The sequence below is a fragment of the Ahaetulla prasina genome, chromosome 1 (assembly GCF_028640845.1).
Source record: "Ahaetulla prasina isolate Xishuangbanna chromosome 1, ASM2864084v1, whole genome shotgun sequence".
NCBI lineage: Eukaryota > Metazoa > Chordata > Lepidosauria > Squamata > Colubridae > Ahaetulla > Ahaetulla prasina.
The window spans coordinates 233,193,010-233,204,215 of NC_080539.1; the positions used below are offsets into that span (position 1 = coordinate 233,193,010).

The 11,206-nt window shown below is 39.2% G+C and overlaps 1 long non-coding RNA gene across 1 annotated transcript in view; it reads right to left on the reverse strand.

Annotated features, from left to right (window-relative positions):
* The window catches only part of LOC131203323 (uncharacterized), a 138,396-nt gene extending 127,452 nt beyond the window's left edge, over positions 1–10,944 (reverse strand). The window contains exon 1 of the long non-coding RNA XR_009156346.1: positions 10,761–10,944. This is a non-coding gene — a long non-coding RNA (uncharacterized LOC131203323). The remainder of the gene's footprint in view (positions 1–10,760) is intronic.
* Between the last annotated feature and the right edge of the window lie 262 nt (positions 10,945–11,206).

Below are 11,206 nucleotides of genomic sequence, written 5' to 3' on the forward strand. Positions count from 1 at the left end.
TGATGACAGCTCACAAAATTAATGTGCAATTTTTTTTCAAAAGGCCCCTTTCATATCAACACCTGGAATTAATAAATGAAACATATTTCCACCGCTTCATAATTCAATTAACTATTGGTACACATCTTTGAGAGCCAACAACAACGTTGTCCTCCATTCCTCAGGTTGGGATGAAAGGCAAAAATTTTAATTCCAAACCATTACCCACAATATATAAAGGCCGTATTACAACTATGTAAGTACATCAAAAGTCACTTTGGCCCAGAGGCCTAATAAATAGTCACTGCTCAAACTACTGACCTATTTAAATAGAATTCTTTTAAAAATGTATTCTGTCTTTCTTGGTAAAGAAAAAAATATATATAATTGACCAGCAGCAAGTACAATGAAAGTATATTTTATAACTGATCTCTTCTTAAGTTGCCATTTACGATTGCATATTAATAACATTAAATTCCATTATGTTCTCAATTTCCATTTGGAAAATGGATGTCATATGAACATGTATAAATAATTCACATCTTTATTAAATGAAGGGCCATCAAAAACTTGGCACATGCAATCTATGACTTTTGACACAATTGACAATGTAACTAATATTTTTAATACTCTAGTAACTTCTTAATTAGGGCTTGTGATGTTTTACAACATTTATTCTAAGTCTAAAATGAAAATTTAGCCTGATGAATAACTCAGGGCCAGCCCTCTGATCACTTAGGTGTTTTTTCAATGATTTCACTGCAGTGATAAGATCAAAGACCTGGCACTTTCCAAACCTTAATTTGTCCAACTCCTAATTCTAAGAAATGTCAAGTTGCAGTGTTGTAACTTTATATCCAAGATGTGAGCAAAAGGTAAACTGGAATTGATTGTGTTCCCGAGTCTGCTGTTATAAAACTTTGTCAGAAGGAGAAAGAAAGAAAGGAAGGAAGGAAGGAAGGAAGGAAGGAAGGAAGGAAGGAAGGAAGGAAGGAAGGAAGAAAGAAAGAAAGAAAGAAAGAAAGAAAGAAAGAAAGAAAGAAAGAAAGAAAGAAAGAAATGAAGGCTTTTGGCTTTGACTTCTGCTGAGATGAAGGAAGTTTGAGAGAAAACCAGAAGTAGATTTCTTACATAAAAGAATGTGAACATCCTGAACAAAAATAGTTGATGAGATTAGCATGTTCCTGCTCTTAAATGGATGCGATCATGAATCTAAAACAGCTCGCTGACTGAATGAAGCTAGCTTTAAAAAGGCTCAGTATGAATATCCAAGGAGAGGACCATCCTTGACTAGGAAATTATATCTTCACTGGAAGAAGGTTCCATGTTGGGCTGAGCGATCTCCTTCATCCATTTGAATCAGACAATTTCCTCCTTCTTACAGATATTTTATCGGATTAGTCCTTGAACCCACAAGGCATCTGTTAGGATGGCCACAGGTTGAAAACATGATTTGACTGATATTGCCTTCTTCTGAAGGAAATTAAATTCTTTCTAATTGGGCAGGGGATTGCTAACCCAATTGGAGGGATATCCAGGGAGGTGAAGTGACTCAGAAGCGTTATGATCGGTCCAACAAAACCAATCTGCTTATAGCAATGAAAAGAAAAAGATGACCCTTCCATTCCATTTCAATTGATTGCGGTCAAAGATCATAAACAAAACAAAGTTTAAGACCCAGTTAAAAAATACATTTAAAAAAAAAGCTAATCTAACATCTATAAGCGAGATCCAGAACACAGCCCATATTAAGTTAGAAAAAAGGCTATACTTTTAGATTGGATTTCTCTCTTCCCCACCCCCACCCCACCCCCATCCTGTCTTATTACTCCAGCCAGACTTTGGATTAATTTGACATTTCCAGCCACTGGAAGAATCTCAAATTCATAAAACTTTCTCCTTCTTTTCCATTTTAATTCAGTCATTCGTCTCCCACCCCCCACCCCGTTGAAGTTGAAGTCCTTCTTGGTCTGCAAATATAGCAATTATCCCTCCTGAGGCTTTGACACGGTTACCACAGGGAAGTGGCTGGCCGGAGGGCCTCAGCGGTCCAAATATCTAAACCCATTAATAAGCTCCTTTTACTTTTCACAGAGTGGGAGAAGAAAGAGGACTATCTGATCCCCAGAGAGCTGTTAAGATCAAGGCGCAAGAAAGACTTCTGCTGTTAGTTAAGGAATAATGCCACCATTGGAGGGAAATCAAGGTAGATCGGAACCCTTGGCAGATGCCCACAGATATTTGACAGGGACAAGGGGGGGGAGGGAAGAAAGAAAGAAAGGGAAAGTGTGAGAATGTGTGTGAGTGTGTGTGTGTGTGTGTGTGTGTGTGTGTGTGTGTGTTGTGGTGTGTGTATTTTACAGTTCAGATCTGCTTTCTCTTCTTTGCTAATGAATGGCTGCAGTCCATCAAGATGTGTACCCAGGCTTCACCTAACACAATAGGCTGGCCAGGAGGGGGGGAAGAACCGTAGTTTTGTTTTGTTTGCTTGGAAATTTTCTTCGCTTGCCCCAATTTTTCCCCCCTCAGCTGTGTTTTATTATTTTTTTTCCCCAAAGGCCCCCACATGTACCATACAAAAGACATCTAAACTCATTAAGTAAATTCCCAAAGAACCATTAACAAATCATTTTGTGGCAGCCAGAGGTATCAGATTTAATTAGGTGATCGGTGTTGATGAGGTGCAAAACAAAAGCCATCTCCTATCTGAAAATGGCCAGGTCTGATATAGAGGTTTCATTATTCCTCATGCAGCATAGACAATAATTGAACTTTATTAAGGATGCGAGGGAGGGAGAGAGAGCCAGGAGGGAGGGAGAGAGAGAGCGAGGAAGGAGAGAGAGAGAGAGAGAGAGAGAGAGAGAGAGAGAGAGAAGGGATACTCAGATTTGAGACAAAAGCTTTTGACAATTTATTTCTCTTTCTCACCTGGTATCTTTCAAAAACAGTGGAAGAGTCCTTTATTCACCTAAGTTAGAACGAAGGAAGCTATAACCTATATTGGGAACAGAATATAAAGCAGTTCTAACAAGCATAATTTTTTGCAAGCAATTAATCAAAATGTATTTAGCCAGTCATTTCCAATGATAATCAACAGACCTGCTTAAAACAATAACCATTTGGCAATGACAACACTGTTCGTTCTGATGTAAGTGGGCTTTGAAGCTTGAAATAAAACACAGTGCTTCCAAGTGACTGAAGTTTTTAACATGATGAATTATCTGACCAAGAAAATGCCATTACATGGCTCCAGGATTAAATATATCACCTTCAGTTCTTATATACCAGAATACATTCAAGAATCACAGGGCAGCGGAGCATTGTTAGCTTCTGCTTTTCTAGAAAAATATTCTATATACCTTATTTTCAACCACTGTGCCTTTCAACATGATTTCTCTGGAGTGGAAATCATTAAGTAGACATCAGGAGCTGATAACTATTAGATTTGATGTTTTTCTTCCTCCCTACGAAGAGATTCCACCCACAAATGTATGATTGCCACACTCAAGGAAAAAAAAGTTATCACACCTCTACATTGAGAAGCTGAGGATGGCTTCACTATTACTCTTTTAAGTCCTGGACAAAGCCTGTGTAAAATTACATTAACATGGAATTAAAAAAGATTTTCACTGAGGAAGAATACCATCACATTCAGCAAGACTCATTTCTGAGTAAACATGCATCAGACCGATCCCTATGCACTCTTCCTCTTCCTGTTTCTGCATTATAATTAGTTTACTTTTTAAATGTTCCTTTCCTTCTTTATCTCTCCTTGCCTTTCTCAGCCCACTAACTGGCACTGAAGAGCAACGTATATATTAAAACGGGCAAACAAAATAGAATGCCATGCCTCCATACACTGAGTGCAAGGGCTTTATATCAATTTTTTTCGCTAAATGACATTTTCCAAAGTAAGACCCGAAAGCATTTTTGTACAATAATTATAGAAAAGAATCACTCTGCTATAAATGTTGGAACAAATACCACAACCTAAAACTTCCTTTAATGCTATCAGAATTTCCCCCCACCAATGAAACTGATGCAGAAGGTATCAATTGTAAATATGCAGGTAGTCCTTGACTTACAACAGTTCGCTTAGTGACCTTTCAAAGTTACAGCGCTACTGAAAAATGTGATTTATGACCATTTTTCATAGTTACAACCTTTGCAGCATCCCCATGATCGTGGGATCAAAATTCAGACGCTTGGCAACTGGTTCATATTCATGACCTTTGCTGTGTCCCGGGGTCATGTGATCCCCTTTTGGCAACCTCCTGACAAGCAAAGTCAATGGGGAAATCAGATTCACTTAACAACCGAGTGACTAGCCTATCAACTGCAGTGGTTTGCTTAGCAACTGTGGCAAGAAAAGTTGTAAAATGGGGCAGAACTCCCTTAACAAATGTCTCGCTTAACAACAGAAATGTTGGGCTCAATTGTGGTTGTAAGTCGAGGACTACCTGTATTGCCTTTCTTTTTCTTTGAGGAAGCGGGTGCAGATGTGAAATTCTAGCATCGAGCACACTGCTTGGATCTGTTCATATACTTCTCTGATATATTATGAGATCCTTGGTTCTCATATTGTATCTTAAGGCCAACACCAGCTAAAGAACTGGCAGCTGCAACTGCGCATTGCTATGTATACAATCATCATCATTGTACAATTTATTGATATCGCTGTAACAGGAGACGCCAGAGTCAAAGAAAAAGAACTGGAAAAAATGACGAAATATAACAACCTGGCCATCAAAACTACACGGCTGTGGGTGAAACATGTAACAGTGATACCCATTGTCATCGAGGCACTTGGTACCATGTTCAAGAATTTTACAAAACACATCAAGAAATTGCAGCTTCCTGCAATAACACCAGTGGAACTGCAAAAAACTGCGCCACTTGGAACATCGTACATTTTAAGAAGGTACTTGGTTGATACCTAGGACGCTGGCAGCAACCTGTATCAACCATTAGCACCAGTCAATGGTATTTGTGATGCATTTTTGAATGTTCAGTTGACTGAGTTTCATGTTTAATGAATAAAGTATATAATAATAATAATAATATAATCTGCCTTTTTCCTGGCAGTTAATTTGATATGAAAGGTTGCAACTGTAGAAAACAGATGTTAAGGGGTCCAGGCCAACATATAGTTAAGGTCAAAGCAAATATAAAACACAGCATTTTTCTTTCAAGGGACAGCTGAGATGCAGGGGGGAAGAGAGATTTGTCCAGCAACAGGTTGCTTCCTAGACCTGATTTTTTTTTAATTACTCTGCCCCTGTTATCTGCAGGGTCTACAATGGAATACTGTCTGCCATCGTGCAATACCTCTCAGCACTAGTAATTTAAGACTTTCTTCTCTGTAATACACTAAACCATCATAACCTGTCTCTTCCTATTTAGTTTAACCTACAAGCACCACATACTGATTTGGCTGTGTGTGGCTTTCTCTATTGCCATTTATTACTCTGCTCGACTCCTGAAATTCTGTTTGCAATTTAAGGCCACAAATTAGAAGCGCAAGTCATCTGTTTCCTATAATCCTCCTGTCAGGGCTGGAATCACATTTGGAGCTCAGCACCATGGCTAGTCCTGGGCCCTTAAAGCCTCTCTGATTGGTTAAGGTGGCCAGGAGCTGAATGCTGAATAAATAAAATACAGTTCACTGAAGAAAGAGAAGGAAGGAAGGAAGGAAGGAAGGAAGGAAGGAAGGAAGGAAGGAAGGAAGGAAGGAAAAAGAGAGAGAGGAGAGAGAGAAAGAAAGAAAGAAAGAAAGAAAGAGAAAGAAAGAAAGAAGGAAGGAAGGAAGGAAGGAAGGAAGGAAGGAAGGAAGGAAGGAAGGAAGGAAGGAAGGAAGGAAGGAAGGAAGGAAGAAGAGAGAGAGGAGAGAAAGAGAAAGAAGGGAAAGGAAGGGGAAGAAGAAAGAAAGAAAGAAAGAAAGAAAGAAAGAAAGAAAAAGAAAGAAAGAAAGAGAAAGAAAGAAGATGCATCACATTAAATAATACTTAAAAGGCAATCAACTAAGATGGTTGCATTCTTTATTAAACATTGTAGAAAAGTTCTGGCTCATTCTCTTTCCAATTCAGTATAAAGCACTTTAATATTTCTTTATTTAATGATCTAATTCACTCTTTCTCTCTCTTAATAACCCTAAGAAACTTCCATGACATACACCTACAAATTTACCTCTAATGAATTTCCACTCTACTTCTTTCTGAGAATAGAGGTTAGTTTCCAATGGTCTTTCTCTCCCTCCCTAATCAAATAACAATGTGGTTCCTCTGGGTATCTACTCAGAATTAAGACTTAACTGAGTTCACTGAGAGTTCTCCCCATTTAAGTATGCTCAGAGCCGCAGTTTTAATTCAATAAAGGTACACCTTTCTGGCAAATAGTTGGGATTATTGTAACTGTATAAAATGTTATTTACCTGGTTGCTTAAAACTGTATTAAAAGCACAGGGGGATCAACTTTGCTTTCAGGCCTTTTCATCTCATAAAGCTGCACCACAGAAGAAAAATAATGATTGCTATATTACTTTATGTTACAAAATGTTACCTCGCAGTGCGTAAAGAGCAAGGTTAAACAGCTATTTGAATAGAAACAGAGTCGCGACGTGGGAAGGAAATATGTCCTCTCTCAGCAGTGTCAAGAAGTCCTGTTCAACTGAAGCAATTAAATTACACATGAAGCAAAATAACCGACATATTTACCCACTAAATCTTAGCTGCAAGCTGGAAATTAAAGAAATTGATGGAGTACCACTAAATAACAATATTTACCCAGATCCAACTAAACTGTTACAGTATGTGAAAGGTACAAAAATTATTGGAGAAAAATAGAGAGAAAGAACATTCTGTTGTTCTTTGTGCTTCTGGAATATCTAGCTTGGCTACACTTTGAAAGCAAATCTGGCAAGCTATTACTTTTAAATGTGCACCAAAATCTCTTAGAGAAGAAGAAGAAGAAGAAGAAGAAGAAGAAGAAGAAGAAGAAGAAGAAGAAGAAGAAAGAAGGAAGGAAGGAAGGAAGGAAGGAAGGAAGGAAGGAAGGAAGGAAGGAAGGAAGGAAGAAGAGAGAGGAGAGAAAGAGAAAGGAGGAAGGAAGGAAGAAGAAGAAAGAAAGAAAAAAGAAAGAAAAAGAGAAAGAAAGAAAGAAAGAAAGAAAGAAAGAAGATGCATCACATTAAATAATACTTAAAAGGCAATCAACTAAGATGGTTGCATTCTTTATTAAACATTGTAGAAAAGTTCTGGCTCATTCTCTTTCCAATTCAGTATAAAGCACTTTAATATTTCTTTATTTAATGATCTAATTCACTCTTTCTCTCTCTTAATAACCCTAAGAAACTTCCATGACATACACCTACAAATTTACCTCTAATGAATTTCCACTCTACTTCTTTCTGAGAATAGAGGTTAGTTTCCAATGGTCTTTCTCTCCCTCCCTAATCAAATAACAATGTGGTTCCTCTGGGTATCTACTCAGAATTAAGACTTAACTGAGTTCACTGAGAGTTCTCCCCATTTAAGTATGCTCAGAGCCGCAGTTTTAATTCAATAAAGGTACACCTTTCTGGCAAATAGTTGGGATTATTGTAGCTGTATAAAATGTTATTTACCTGGTTGCTTAAAACTGTATTAAAAGCACAGGGGGATCAACTTTGCTTTCAGGCCTTTTCATCTCATAAAGCTGCACCACAGAAGAAAAATAATGATTGCTATATTACTTTATGTTACAAAATGTTACCTCGCAGTGCGTAAAGAGCAAGGTTAAACAGCTATTTGAATAGAAACAGAGTCGCGACGTGGGAAGGAAATATGTCCTCTCTCAGCAGTGTCAAGAAGTCCTGTTCAACTGAAGCAATTAAATTACACATGAAGCAAAATAACCGACATATTTACCCACTAAATCTTAGCTGCAAGCTGGAAATTAAAGAAATTGATGGAGTACCACTAAATAACAATATTTACCCAGATCCAACTAAACTGTTACAGTATGTGAAAGGTACAAAAATTATTGGAGAAAAATAGAGAGAAAGAACATTCTGTTGTTCTTTGTGCTTCTGGAATATCTAGCTTGGCTATACTTTGAAAGCAAATCTGGCAAGCTATTACTTTTAAATGTGCACCAAAATCTCTTAGAGAAGAAGAAGAAGAAGAAGAAGAAGAAGAAGAAGAAGAAGAAGAAGAAGAAGAAGAAGAAGAAGAAGAAGAAGGAGGAGGAGGAGGAGGAGGAGGAGGAGGAGGAGGAGGAGGAGGAGGAGGAGGAGGAGGAGGAGGAGGAGGAGGAGGAGGAGGAGGAAGAAGAAGAAGAAGAAGAAGAAAATAAAAGAATTGCCCAAGATGTGATAGTACAGAGGCATCTGCTTTGTGTGATCCATACTTTGATTTTTCTTAACTGTGCTCTCTACACTACAGAGATGAATGTGCATTATGAGCCCTTGTTACATAAATTTAAAAGCTGTGTCAATATTCATTAATAGTGCTCATTCCTGAGCAAAGGTTAACAAATACTCATGCTTATAAATAATCATGCAACAGAAATCATTCATCAAAGACACCAAAAACTTTCCATATGTTCCCAAGCCAAGTTGCCAAAGCTGATGCTACTAAAAAGAACTTGATGTTGATAATGCAATTGGAGCCTTGCCATATAAACCAGGAACATAGTGAAATTCAGAGGCTGCATCCTTGGAAGCAGTAGACTTGCCGACTAAGTTCTAGAGACGTTTCATGGAATATAGCAATAGCACTTAGACTTATATACCACTTCGCAGTGCTTTACAGTCCTCTCTTAGCGGTTTACAGAGTCTACATATTGCCTCCAACAATCTGGGTCCTTAGATTGAAGAGAATTTTCTCTCTTCAATCTCTTATAAAAAGAATTCTCTCTCTGAATAGGGAACCATAAAAAGTTGCTAAAGGTACAGAGAGCAACTGAAACTGTGGTCCACTGAACTGGACACTGATAGGATAAATTTAAGCTTCCAAAAATTTCCGAGTGCTAAACTAAAATATACTGTGATTACATAATTGGCTCATTACTTCCTATGTGCATTAGGTATCCCCTTTGAGCAGGTGGAAGGTCTTTGCAGATAGAAGAAATGGATAGGTTTGAATCAGTGGTGAAATCCAGATTTTTTTACTACCGGTTCTGTGGGCGTGGCTTGGTGGGCATGGGGTGGCTTGGTGGGTGTGGCTTGGTGGGTGTGGCATGGTGGGTGTGGCACGGGAAAGATACTGCAAAATCTCCATTCCCACCCCATTCCAGGGGAAGGATACTCCAAAATCCCCATTCCCTCCCCAATCCTGGGGGAAAGATATTGCAAAATCTCCATTCCCACCCCACTCCAGTGGAAGGATACTGCAAAATCTCCATTCCCTCCCCATTCCAGGGGAAGGATACTGCAAAATTCCCATTCCCTCCCCACTCCTGGGGAAGGATATTGCAAAATCTCCATCCCCACCCCACACTGGGGCCAGCCGGTTCTCATTTGCCGGTTCTCCGAACAACTCAAAATTTCCGCTACTGGTTCTCCAGAACCTGTCAGAACCTGCCTGATTTCACCCCTCGTTTGAATAGAACAGGGGTGTCAAACTTGTGACAACACACTGTCGTCACGTGACATATCACAACTTTTTTTTCCCTTCGCTAAAATGGGGGTGGGCATGGCTAGCACATGACGCATCTGGCCCACAGGCTGCGAGTTTGACATCCCTGAAATAGAAGGATTAGTGTTGTTCCATCAACAGCCAAACAACATTCATCTAGATCTAGACTTTTCTTATAATTATAGTTTAGAACAGGGGTCTCCAACCTTGGTCCCTTTAAGACTTGTGGACTTCAACTTCTGGGAGTTGAAGTCCACAAGTCTTAAAGGGACCAAGGTTGGAGACCCCTGGTTTAGAAAGTGGTCCACATTGCAACAATTAAGCACTGTTCTTAGTAGCGTTGGAACTTAGAAGCACTTACTTCGGAGACAAGGAGATTAAATACAGGTTTCTTCCAAATGCCATATATCACTATGTGAGCAAACCCAACAAATTGAAAAAGTTATATTAAAAAAATATGTGGCTTTCCCTTTGGATGGTTTAGCAACTGGGTCACACCATGCTTCGTTGGCATTTAGATTATTCAGTTTATAGCAATGTTATTAATACAAGGAGATAGCCCTATGTTGATTCTTCAAAAGCCCAAAAACTCCCAAAGAAACTGTTCCTAACTGGATACCATCACGATTTCAGACAAATGTCCTAATTGTACTGAATTTCATCTGTCTGTGCTTCAGAAGTTCAGGGCTTCTTCCAAGCCTTAGAATCTGGGTTCTCTAGATCTGTACGAAGGAAGAGAAGCAAAACACCATCTTCTCGTTTTTGATTTATACACAGGTGTATCGTTCAATTTTTTCATTGGATTTTTATACTTCATTCGCCGACAGGTAACATTCATAAAGATGAACAACAGCTGAATGGGAGCAAGAATTAAATTCCCGATCACATGGTAGAAGCTAAGAAAATGAGAAGATTGTTACCTGAAGTTGGAAAAAAATGCCTGAGAGCTCCAAGCAAACCAATCTGGGGACACACCGAACCAGTTTGGACTGGTTCGCAAGAACAGGTAGTAAAACCAGCAGGAGGCTCCACCCACCAACCCTGATGTCATCAGGAAGCTTCTGCGCATGTGCGCACGGCCCCGTTGCGAACCAGTAGTAAAGGTAAGCACAACCCACCCCTAGGACACACATTCACAAACTATATGAAAAGGCTATTGCCACTTACTTATCTGAGATGACTCAAAGCCTTGGAAGCTGGTCTCAGAGTGCAAGCAGATTGTTGTGGCAACAGCTTCATGGTCTGACGGACCTCAATTCACCAGGAATGCATCAGGAATCAATGCTTTGATTTCTTGCAAACTTAGGCTTGCATCATCTGTGGTATTCATCTTGTCTTTCACTGGCCTCTTTTGTAATCACTTCCATTTTTACTATCAGTTCCTTCAGTTACAGGTGGTCTGGACTCACCACCACAACTGAGCCCAGAATTCGTGTTGCTAAGTGAGAAATTTGTTAAGTGAAGTTTGCCCCCATTTTACGACTTTTTCTTGCCACATCATCGCAGTTGTTAAATTAGTAACACGGTTGTTAAGTGAATCTGGCTTCCCCATTGACTTTGCTTGTCAGAAGGTCGTAAAAGGGAATCACATGACTCCAGGACACTGTGACTGT